At 36.6% G+C, this 13,011-nt stretch overlaps 1 protein-coding gene and 1 pseudogene across 50 annotated transcripts in view; both read left to right on the top strand.

Moving 5' to 3' along the window:
• ADGRL2 (adhesion G protein-coupled receptor L2) overlaps positions 1 to 13,011 on the top strand; it is a 683,665-nt gene that overhangs the window by 558,555 nt on the left and 112,099 nt on the right. The window lies entirely within an intron of this gene.
• Positions 9,810 to 11,225, top strand: LOC123571808 (negative elongation factor E pseudogene; annotated as a pseudogene).

The following is a 13,011-nucleotide window of genomic DNA, read 5'->3' as shown; positions in this document are numbered from 1 at the left end:
TGATCCTCCTCCATTCATGCATTTAAATGTACTAAAATTGAAACTAAATATTCCTGTTTATTCTTTCTTGAAGCATTTTGATATATGGGAACAGAATATGAAACTTAGTAAGGTCACACCTCAAATTGCAAGGATCAGTTTTAAAATAAAACCAAGGTAGATATGGAAACTTTTATCTTAGTCAGTTTCACATTAAAACTTCACATTTTGAGTTATATCCATAATGATAATCTAATTTTGACATAGTTGAAAATGATCGGCGTAGGAAGTTATTTTCAAAATACAGGAATATAAACTACATTATAAGTTGCCAGAACTTACAATGAAATTATTTTTTGCAGACAAAAAGTATTATGAAACAGTCAAGCTTTTGTTTTTTATTGGCATTAATACTGTTGAAATAAAAATGAATTTTACCTGTATTTTATTCATTTATGTGTTAGCATAGTTTAAACAACCAAAAACATACTCTTTTTTTTTGTGGTTCTCTATTTTTCTGCTCATGAAAATTTTAGTGTTTATAGTGGTTGGTATTATTTGTATAAAACTACTTTTTGAAACCTTTGTACCCTTTACCTAAAGCATTAGTAGATGTTAATCTTTCCCTTTTTTTTGAAGATAGTGTTGTTGTTTTCTTCTTATTATTATACTTTAAGTTCTAGGGTACATGTGCACAACGTGCAGGTTTGTTACATATGTATACATGTGCCATGTTGGTGTGCTGCACCCGTTGACTCGTCATTTACATTAGGTATATTTCCTAATGCTATCCTTCCCCCGTGTCCCCACCCCACGACAGGCCCTGGTGTGCGCCCGTGTGTGATGTTCCCCATCCTGTGTCCAAATGTTCTCATTGTTCAATTCCCACCTATGAGTGAGAATATGCAGTGTTTGGTTTTCTGTCCTTGCGACAATTTGCTCAGAATGATGGTTTCCAGCTACATCCATGTCCCCGCAAAGGACATGACTCATCCTTTTTTATGGCTGCATAGTATTCCATGGTGTATATGTGCCACATTTTCTTAATCCAATCTATCATTGATGGACATTAGGGTTGGTTCCAAGTCTTTGCTATCGTGAATAGTGCTGCAGTAAACATACGTGTACATGTGTCTTTATAGCAGCATGATTTATAATCCTTTGGGTATATACCCAGTAATGAGATGGCTGGGTCAAATGGTATTATTTCTAGTTCTAGATCCTTGAGGAATTGCCACACTGTCTTCCACAATGGTTGAACTAGTTTACAATCCCACCAACAGTGTAAAAGTGTTCCTGTTTCTCGACATCCTCTCCAGTTCCTTTTGTTTCCTGACTTTTTAATGATCACCATTCTAACTGGTGTGAAATGATATCTCATTGTGGTTTTGATTTGCATTTCTGTGATGACCAGTGATGATGAGCATTGTTTCATGTGTCTGTTGGCTGCATAAATGTCTTCTTTTGAGAAGTGTCATATATCCTTCATCCACTTTTTGATGGGGTTGATTTTTTCTTGTATATTGGTTTAAGTTCTTTGTAGATTGTGGATATTAACCCTTTGTCAGATGGGTAGATTGCAAAAATTTTCTCCCATTCTGTAGGTTGCTTGTTCACTCTGATGGTAGTTTCTTTTGCAGTGCAGAAACTCTTTAGTTTAATTAGATCACATTTGTCAATTTTGACTTTTGTTGCTATTGCTTTTGGTGTTTTAGGCATTAAGTCCTTGCCCATGTCTATGTCCTGAATGGTATTGCCTAGGTTTTCTTCTAGGGTTTTTATGGTTTTAGGCCTGACATTTAAGTCTAATCCATCTTGAATTAAAGTTTTGTATAAAATGTAAGGAAAGGATCCAGTTTCAGCTTTCTACATATGGCTAGCCAGTTTTCCCAGCACTATTTATTAATTAGGGAATCCTTTCCCCATTTCTTGTTTTTGTTAGGTTTGTCAAAGATCAGTTGGTTGTAGATGTGTGGTATTATTTCTGAGGGCTCTGTTCTGTTCCATTGGTCTATATCTCTGTTTTGGTACCAGTACCATGCTGTTTTGGTTACTGTAGCCTTGCAGTATAGTTTGAAGTCAGGTAGCATGATGCCTCCAGCTTTGTTCTCTTGGCTTAGGATTGAAGACAGTGTTATTGTCTAGTCAAATGGTAAACATAAGTGACTACATTATTGCTAGAAGATGAAAAATAAAATATACTCTTCAGTTCACATATTTCAATAGGTCTTACCTCATTTCTTATTGATTTTAAGTATTAATTTGTCACTGGACAAATTAATCTCTCTGATAATCAGAGAGAGATTAATCAAGTGTTGGTGCTGATTGGACTTTTGTGTTTCAGTTTGGCTGATGTAATACTCACATGTCAGACTAAGTAGAAGGAGGCATATGTCCTTGAAAATTATTTGAATTATTTTATATCATTATTTCTAAAAAGTCATTGCCAAGAGAGGACACTTAGCTATACATATCTACATAGATATTTTTCTGGATTTTTAAGGACTAGTACATAAACAGTATAGTCATGATTTTCCTATTGTGATGGTGTTAATGTCTTTTAGTGTTCATCAGTATAAAGGAGAGCTAAAAGGTTTGTTGTGTGCAAAAATAAGTAAAGTTAAATATGAATATCAGAAACACAATTTCTTACTGGCTTTTTTTCAGCTATATCAGCTTAAATAATACTTAACTCTCTGAAGAACATGGATTAAAATGAGCAAATTTGTAGTATGAAATCAGTATATAGAATGTAGATTAAAATGAAAATGAAGTTAAAGCTCACGTTTGTTTTTAATTCAGGCTCTTGACATGTAAAGTCATTTTAAGCTACCTACCTAGTTCCAAAATGGTATTGACCAGCTGCTGTTAACATGCTGTAAGGAAAATGGAGAGATGTAAATGAGTTTTGGTGATTTCTCTGCTTTGAATATAAATGAAACTGAAAATCTTCTGTCCTATACTCTTAATAGTGAACTACTAGAGTGTTTAAATCTTTCTGTGAAAGTGAAGGCTGTCATAAAGGATTATCATTAGCCTCTTTTTATTTTTTTACTATGTGAATACTTGTTAGCACTGGATAATTTGAATACAGTTTAGTTATAATACTTACTTCTTTATGTCTATAAATTTGGTACTTTGTAAATGTGTTTTGACAGTAAAGAGGTAATTCTGACTGAAATGTAAAAAACCCATTTTACTTGAACATTATAAATGATAGATCAGAGTGTATGGCTAAGAATTACAGAAAATGGAGTAGCCCTTACAAGGTATATAACATCAACCCAGCTATGGTAATCAGAACAGTTTTAGAATTGAAATTCCTTCTACATGAGACAAGAACTGGTAAAATTTGCTGATCATGTTGGATGGAGGGAGGCTGGAAATTATTTAAAAACTTGAATAGTATATTCTATTAATATTATCATAATCTTTGAATAGAAAATGAGGTCAATTAAGGTGTAATCAATTGATTCTTAGTCCCACCCCTCATATGGAAATATCTAATTCTTACCAACAAACACATCCAAAGTGCCAAAGTTGCTGAAAAGAATTTGTTTTATTTTAGTTAAGCATTAATAAAATATTGAAATTTACTATTGACTCATATTCCTTCTGATGGTTACATATCAAGATGAAAAATGTACAAAGCTCTCTAATTATATATGTAGGTAACAAAGATGGAGGAGTGATAAATATTTGTCAATAACTATTTAACTTCAGATTTCTATGTCATGTTTAGGGAGTTTTATCCTAAAAATGTGTAAAGAGTTTCTTAGATCTTTTCCCAGTCATAAACTTTCAAAATCACAAAATCATGATTTGTTTTGGTTGGGTAGCTCCTGCAACATTCCTTCTTCACATTCTTCCATGGCATTGAAAACTTGCCATTTCAGTCTTCATGGCTCCCTTTGGAAACAACTTAATTGTATGAAATTGTCGTAATGTAGCTTTAAGCCCTTCCGAAGATCATAGGTCAAGCTGAAAATTAAAGGGGACCCATGCTTTATAGTGTCAGTTGTACCTTTTGGAACCTTGGCGGAATATTGATTAAACATTTTACCTATAAGTTTCAGATTGATTTATATATTGTGTAAAATTTATCAAAAGTAACAGTCAACATCTGATGGAATTATGAAGTTGATGGAATTACACAGGTACCTAGAGGTACCTGTCTGTTTTCCTCTTAATGAAATTAGTCATAAATTAAATTTTTATTGAAAGTTAAAACCAAGATAAAGCTGAAAGTGTATCCTTGAGTTTTTCCGAAATGTTTCTCCACTTGCTTTCTTCCTGAATCAATCAATCCTTCCTTCTTTCCTTCCTTCCTTCCTTCCTTCCTTCCTTTCTTCTTTCTTTCTTTTTTCTTTTCTCTTTTCTTTTCTTTTCTTTTCTTTTTTCTTTCTCTCTCTCCCTTCCTTCCTTTCCTTCCTTCTGTCTCTCTTTCTTTCTGTCTGTCTGTCTTGTCTTGCCTCCTCCCCTCCCCTCCCCTCCCCTCCTCTCGTCTCCCTTTCATTTCTTCTTCTTCTTCTTTTTTTTTTTTTAGATGGAGCCTTGCTCTGTAGCCCAGGCTAGAGTACAGTGGCGCCATTTCAGCTTACTGCAACCTCTGCCTCCTGGGTTCAAGCGATTCTCCTGCTTCAGCCTCTCTAGTAGCTGTGATTACAGGCACATACCACCATGCCCAGCTAATTTTTGCATTTTTAGTAGAGACAGGTCTCACCACATTGGTCAGGCTGGTCTCAAACTCTTGTCCTTAGGTGATTCACCCGCCTCAGCCTCCCAACGTGCTGGGATTACTGGTGTGAGCTACTGTACCTGACCTTCTTTTTAAAGTTTTAATTTGCTTGTGCTGCCAGAGGAAAAATGGCTGCGTTGCCTGTGTCTTAAACTCTTATTTCTATAGGCTGCACACTCTTTCTCCCCAAAATCTCTGCTGCAAGTGACCTTGTCAAACAAAAGTGTGGAATAATGGGAGGCAGCCCAGTGATGCTGGGTCATTTTTAAGTAGTTGTTTGCTACCGTCAGAACAAAGGCAAATCAGAGTTGCATTAAAGGGATATGACGGAGCGAACAACTGCCGGCCCGCTTCCCTAATAATGCTTGTCTTATAGTGTTGGGTTGACAACTGAGTGGCTGGAGTAGTTATTCGTATGGGTTTGGGATGAAAAATGTATAGGAAAATAAAGATCTATTTCTGTCATTTAACAAAATACAGAATTTCAGAATTTAGGAAGCAAAATTTGATTAAAACGGCTTTCTAATGCTTTTCAGCGACAGAAACATTATGAGTATGTTATATTCCATTAGATTGTTAATAGCATTGTTCATTGTTATGTAGGATTTTTAACTGTGATATGTTTGAATCTATTTATATTGTACCATGTTGTGACCAGATTCTTGATGTACTTGGATAAATTTGGAACAACAGTTAAATCTTACTCTTTAAAATACTAATTAAGTGTAGCACTCTTCTTACATGTCCATAATGGAAAAACACTTGCCTTTTATTTGTAGCTTGATATGTAGTCTGTCCTTTTGTTACTGTTTTTGGAGGGGGCTTAGGGTTTGTGTGTGACTTAGGTGCTGCTGTGAAGTGGAAAGCATCACCTGTATCTGGCATTTGCATTTTTGTAATCATTGCTTTCAAAATGTTCCAGAGAGGTACATTTTCCTCCACCCCGTCTCTCTAATGCACAGTTAATATTATGTCCTTCACTTGAACTTTTTCCCTTATAAATCAATTATGCATTTGCTATAGTAGTTCAACTTTTTAAAGTGCATAAGGAGAATACTGTATAAAAAGTGCTTGTAAAACAAGTCTACTTCTAAGAGTCTAGACCTTGAGAATTATCATGTTTTGGTTTTTCAATAAATGGTTAAGGTATTGTAAAAAGTTGGACATTTTACCAAAGTTACCATACTTGAGCTAATTTTTAGAATATTTTTTAAAGAGTTATCAGTGCTTTATATTTCATATAAGACTTTATATGAAATAAATACATTAAAAATGTAGAGTTTTTGATGCCTGGTCGAAAGTGGAATTAAGATTGGTTTTATTATATGCTTTGAATGTATTTCTGAAATATTTTTTGAAGAGGATACTTGTAAGTTAAATACCTTTTATCATTTATTTTTATCATAATTTTATATATACTCTGTCATAAAATAATACTTAAGAATCCCAATATTTGTTTTTATGATATATCTTTACATTGTAATCTGTAGTATTTTAATTTGCTATAAACCTCTTAATAATACTAGACAATATGTGACCTTTTACACTCATTCTATGTGCTATAAAATTACTATTTCCTCTGATTCTATTAAATCCTTTCAAACCACTAGAGAACTCCCTGATTTGTACTTAACAGAGCTTTTCATGTATTAATAAGTGGAGTTACCTGGCTATCAATAAGTACTTGTTTAACTAGAGTGACTAAGTTAAAGACTTGTAGAAGTTAGAAAGGGCTTTCTGAAGCTGATAATTCAACACCCTAATTTGTGACTCGAAGGATCAGATGCAGAGTAGTTCAAGACTTGATGTTTTTGTTCAGGGTAAGGTAGTAATTTAGTGACAGAATCCAGGTAACTCAAATCCTCAAACTAGAGAAAAATTATTAAGATTTCTTGACATTTATTGTTATTCCCTACCTTTAGCTTTTACACAGCTAAATCTACTTGTGGAAGTTCAGCTTCAAAAACTTTTAGCCATAGTTTCCAAGCTGTGGACTGTGGCCGAGGTTTATCAACAACCTCGGTTTTCTAATGTAGTGGAATTCAAAGTAGATTAGATTCCTTCCCTGAGCCAGGATTCTCTGAGTGCTCATCTTAACCACTCCTGCCCAACCCCTCATTCTACAATATTGAGCCTTAACTCCTATTCCTGTCTCCCTGGCCATCCTTTTTAATAGTTTGTATTGAAGTGTCCATGAATTAACAACATTTTGTTTTAATAGATATTCTCACGTCAAGGTGGCATAAAGTAGTATATATTTCTCAGGATTGACTTTCCCACTTAAGAATATTTGTCTTCACCTCTGTGCATTAAAATTTATTGCTGCGATTGACATGACTAAGGTGGCATAACATAGTGCTGTGAGCATAATCTAGAGCTGGTCTGAATAAGTCTGAATCACAGTTCTTCTATTCATAACCTTGGGCCACTTAACCTCTCTTGCTTTGTTTTATATATCTTTAAAATGAGGATTAAAATATTACTATTAGGAGGATTAAAGGAATTATAATATTATTCATAAAGTACTGAGAATCTTGCCTGATATGTATAGTAAGATGCTACATCAGTGTTAAGTCATGGAAGGAGCCAGTAAATTGTTTCAGTATTTTAATGTGTGTGTACTTGGGGTTCTGGAGATACTCAAAAAACAACACACATTCCTAGTTTGACCTGAATGAACCAGGAATATTTAATTTTGTAGCGTGTATCACATTTATTTTTAGAGCCACATTTTACTGAAATTAAACCTAGGAACAATACATGCAAAACATGGCTTTTTTGTTTGTTTGTTTGTTTTTGGTGGTTGTTTGCTTTAAAAACCTTGCTTTGTTAAAAAATAAAAATAAAAGCTCTTGGTATTTTGGGGAAGGCAAGTTAGAGATAGACTTTAAAAGAAACCTAGCTACTGCCATTTATAGGTAGTTATATGGATACCTTACCTTTAGAAGTTATTGAGTGTGACTTATCTGCTTAATAGCAATTAAATCCGTTTAAAATGTTTACCCGGTGTTAATCATAAGTCAGGGTTGACATAGCCAGTTTAATCTTATTTGAAAGAAAAATCTCAGTAAATTCATGTTTACAGATTTTTTAAAAACTGGCTACGAATGTTTATTATAAAAATCCATAATTTTCCATTTGTTTGCTATACTAGAATACTATGCAGTTGTAATGAATAAGCATTTATAGTTTCTGCTCCTAAAAATTGGACTACAGTTTTGTAAGTTTACTCTCATCTGGTAAGCTTTCCAGAGATTCAGGGAAGCCATAGCTTTCCAAGTATGCAAATCTTTCATGTTCAAAGCACTTCCCTCAGGCACAAGAAGAGTATTTCAGTGACATGCTTTGCTCTTTTTCCTTAACGTATCTAACATGAAGGAGTTTCTCATTAGGTACACAGCTTATGTACTTATTGTAGGATCCACATTTATACATACAGAGAAATTACCCATAATTAAGATCAGATATCTATTTATTAATTAATTTGACATTCCTGTAATAATTTATTGGTAAATAAATATCTCTTAACTCATTGAATGTGGATGGCATATATTTTTGGAAAATGTTTCAAAATACATGAAAAAAATAGCAACCTGAGAAATTTAAGTTACTGTGTTTACATTTTTGAAATCACATGTTTGAAAGGTGTTTATGATGGGGACAGCCTATCTATGTTTAAATAGATGTTGAAGAAATTATATGAGAAGAATTGATAGAAAGTTTTATTTTTAATTGTTTGCTTTGTAATATATTTCTTGGGTGAGTGTAAAAAGTAGATTTCAGAAGATTTATTTATACTATCAATGCATGTTTTAAAATGCTGTTGTTTGAGTTGTAAATAAATAATGAAAAAGGCATTTTACATGGCATTGAATCAGTCTGTTTCAGTTGTTCACCCTGGATTTCTTTCATTTAGTCATCTTCTTCTTACTGCAAAGGAGGACATTTGTTCATTACTTTGCCTAAATAATACTAACATACTAGCAGATGGTCACTTTCCAACTGGTTTGTCTTCAGAAAAGAAATTAAAATATTATAGTGCCAGAGAGAGATATTATAATGCGTCCCTGTCAAATTAACAGGTCATTCTTTTCAACTGTTTTATAACTGCAAAATGGCTCAATGTCACATAAAAGGCTAAAAGCTAGAGTAAATGGTATCATGGGAAATATGAAATAAACACAGTGTAATGATTTATAGTCTTTTCTTGAACACACTAGGAATATTTCTTTTCTAAAAAGACACAAATTATATGCTACGGTAGTATTTTGGTTGTACTGGATTCTAGTTTAATTAGTTCATATCAAAAGATGGCATTTGTTTTAAAACATGTGTATACATTCTGAAAGAAGACACTTCCCCCAAAACATTTAAAAATACCTTGAATATATTTTTAAACGAATATGTTAGCCTAGCAAACAATGAAATGAAAACCAAATATGAACATAATGTATCTTCTTCCTGCCCTTTAATGAATGATCTGTAACTCTGATAAAAAGATTAGTTTAGAGACTATTGAATTATTTTAATTCTAGGACCAGACTGAAAGTAGCATTGTACATTTAGAAATGCAACATATGAGTAGAATTGGATCCCTATGTGATTGGGAAATAAGCTGGAGAAACTGAAGTATGCTTAAAACACAGAGTAATTAGCAAGCAAGCTCAGGAAAAAAAAAAATCTAAGAATACTTAGAAGTAGTGTTTGAAGAACTAGAATCATCACAGTTTAAATTACTTGTTTTGAACTTTCTCTGTCACTGAATTGCTGTGTATCTTTGGGCAGTCACTTAGATCATTTCCCCAACTAGAACATTAGTAAGTTGTCTTAGATAGCTCTTAAGTCCTTTTTTTGAAGTGTTATAGCTATTTGGTTGGTGATCAATTAAAAAAAAGTATTTGCCTAAGTGAGCCAAGTAGATTTATAATGAGAAAGAAGGAAGTTATTATAATGAGTATTCTTTATAATATTATTTATTCTTCTGAAAAAATCAAGTGATAATAGAAACCAAAATATAAAATATCAGAATTCGATTTGCATTCCTTCTAATTACTAGCACTGTGAACAAAAACAGGTCGTTTAGGTCATCGTTGTGAGCCCGCTATCAGCGGCCAGCGCGGGCGCGGCCGGAGACCGTGGGGCCTGCAGTGGCCGCCCCCTCAGGAGCCACCATGTTGGTGGCTTCCGGACTGAGCGAGGAAGAGGAGGCTCTGCAGAAGAAATTCAACAAACTCAAGAAAAAGAAAAAGGCACTGCTGACTCTGAAGAAGCAAAGTAGCAGCAGCACAACCAGCCAAGGCGGTGTCAAACGCTCACTATCAGAGCAGCCTGTCGTGGACACAGCCACAGCAACAGAGCAGGCAAAGCAGCTGGTGAAGTCGGGAGCCATCAGTGCCATCAAGGCTGAGACCAAGAACTCAGGCTTCAAGCGTTCTCAAACCCTTGAGGGGAAGTTAAAGGACCCCGAGAAGGGACCAGTCCCCACTTTCCAGCCGTTCCAGAGGAGCGTATCTGCTGAACCTGCGAGAGTCATCCAGACGTCCCTAGAGGAAATCTCTGTATGAAAGCTTTGTGTCTTCTAGTGATCGACTTCGAGAACTAGGGCCAGATGGAGAAGAGGCAGAGGGCCCAGGGGCTGGTGATGGTCCCCTCGAAGCTTTGACTGGGGCTCTGAAGAACGCAGTGGTGGCCACTCCTCAGCCTCCCCTCCCCGAAGCCGCAACCATGAGAGGAACCGGGACAGAGGCCGAGATCGGGAGCAGGATCGAGACCGGGATCGAGATAGAGACCGAGGGCGGGACAGGGATTGGGATCGGGATCGGGATCGAGATCGAGACCGGCAACGGGACAGGGATTGGGATCGGGATCGGGATCGGGATCGAGATCGAGACCGGGAACCGGACAGGGATTGGGATCCAGAGCGGCATTGAGACCGAGACCGAGAGGGTCCTTTCCGCAGGTCGGACTCATTCCTTGAACGGCGAGCCCCTAGGAAAGGGAATACTCTCTATGTATATGGAGAAGACTTGATGCCTGCCCTTCTCTGTGGGGCCTTCTCTCCTTTTGGAAATATCATTGACCTCTCCATGGACTCACCCAGAAACTGTGCCTTCGTCACCTATGAAAAGATGGAGTCAGCAGATCAGGCGGTTGCTGAGCTCAACGGGACCCAGGTGGAGTCTGTACAGCTCAAAGTCAACATAGCCGGGAAACAGCCCATGCTGGATGCCTCTACTGGCAAGTCTGTCTGGGGCTCCCTTGCTGTCCAGAACAGCCCTAAGGGTTGCCACCGGGACAAGAGGACCCAGATTGTCTAGAGTGATGACGTCTACAAGGAAAACCTTGTGGATGGCTTCTAGGGAACAGAGCTGGATTCCTTGTGTCTCATATGCCCCAATGCTGGTCTCAGTAAAACACTGACGTGGAAGCTTAAAAACAAAAACAAAAACAAAAAAAAAGGTCGTTTAAATGTGTTGTATGGGCTTGGCGCGGTGGCTCACACCTGTAATCCTAGCACTTTGGGAGGCCAAGGTGGGCCAATAACTTGAGGCCAGGAGTCCTGAGGGCAAGGAGTTTGAGACCAGCCTGGCCAATGTGGTGAAACCGTGTCTCTATTAAAATTACAAAAATTAACCGGGCGTGGTGGCACTCACCTGTAATCCCTGCTACTCAGGTGGCTGAGGCACAAGAATCACTTGAATCCAGGAGGCAGAGGTTGCAGTGAGCCAAGATCTTGTCACTGCGCTCCAATCTGGGTGACAAAGTGAGACATTTTAAATAAATAAATAAATAAATAAATAAATAAATAAATAAATAAATTGGATTTTGGATCCTCAATAAATAAGTTGTATTTTGGATCCTCATCTGAACAATGGAAATTATAATTCTTCTGGTTATCTCACTGTATCTAAAGCAATGTCCTGCTGTGTTGCCTTTTTCAAAGAGTGATCATTTGAATATTCTTATAGGAGCCCTTACTGGAATGCTTTCTAGCATATTATTTGCCTCAGATACTCCATCTGTTTTTGGAGTTCTCACATAGTTGGACATTTTTTCTCTTCTTAAGGGTGAAATATGTGAGACAACCTTTTCTAATTTGTACAGAGATGAAAAATTAAGTCAGCCTTAAGTTCTTTCTTAACTGAGAGTCTTTCCCTATCTGCCTAGGCATTTGGGTGTCCCCTGCCTCTATCAATATCTTTTTGTCCTTCCCTCTCAAATCACTACTTTAACCAGCGAAGTGGAATATTTATCTTAAACATTGTGGTGTTATTCCTCATCCCACCCCATTTCTTCCTGTATTTGTTTGAAATGCCAGTATACTCATATTGCATAATATAGGATAAACAGGTTTGTATGCAGAAGTGTGAAATTATATATTGTTGTGAATGGTAGGGGAATTGGTAGATCTGGGACTCAAAATTTTTGCTAGAACTTTTTGTATATATATTTTTGGTAAGGCATTAATTCACTGAGTACTTCAAATATTAATCCCATGTTCACGTTTGAAATCGTTTAATCAAAATGCTTTTATTTTCAAGTTGTTACAAATAGTACTGAAAAAAGAAAGAAACCTGCCCTTATGTTCTTGCTCATGGTTATCCTCTCTGTTATTTCTGCTCATCCTGCCAGGGTAAGCTGAGATCTGCCTTCCTTCATAATATATTTTACAACTCCAGTTCTCATTAGTCTTGCTTTACTCTCAGTTCCTACACCACTTACAGTCTGCACCACATAATTGAATATTTACTTATATATCCTTCCTTGTATGGATTGGTGATGTTTCCATCTGTTTCTTTGCTTCCCCCGTAGACCTCAGAGTATACAAGGTGAAGACAATATTTTGTTTAGTCTTTCCCCAAATCTTCTAAGAATGTTAGAACACCTAAGTGGTGCTCAGTGAATACTGGATTAATTTGTTTTTTCCTTTTCTCCATTTCCTTTCACTGAGTGTGAAACTTGCTAGAAATCACATGCCATCCCTCCTTTTTTCCTGAGTGTATCTTTTTTTTTTTTTTTGAGATGGAGTCTCGCTCTGTCGCCCAGGCTGGAGTACAGTGGCGCGATCTCCACTCACTGCAAGCTCTGCCTCAGCCTCCCATATAGCTGGGACTACAGGCACCCACCACCGCGCCTGGCTAATTTTTGTATTTTTAGTAGAGACGGGGTTTCACCGTGTTAGCCAGGGTGGTCTCTATCTTCTGACCTCGTGATCTGCCCGTCTTGGCCTCCCAAAGTGCTGGGATTACAGACGTGAGCCACCGCGCCCGGCCCCTGAGTCTCTCTTTTTAATG

Source organism: Macaca fascicularis, chromosome 1, assembly GCF_037993035.2.
Source record: "Macaca fascicularis isolate 582-1 chromosome 1, T2T-MFA8v1.1".
NCBI classification, from domain to species: Eukaryota; Metazoa; Chordata; class Mammalia; order Primates; family Cercopithecidae; genus Macaca; species Macaca fascicularis.
The sequence above is the reverse complement of the archived record's forward strand: the minus strand, read 5'-3'. Positions and strand labels throughout refer to the sequence as shown.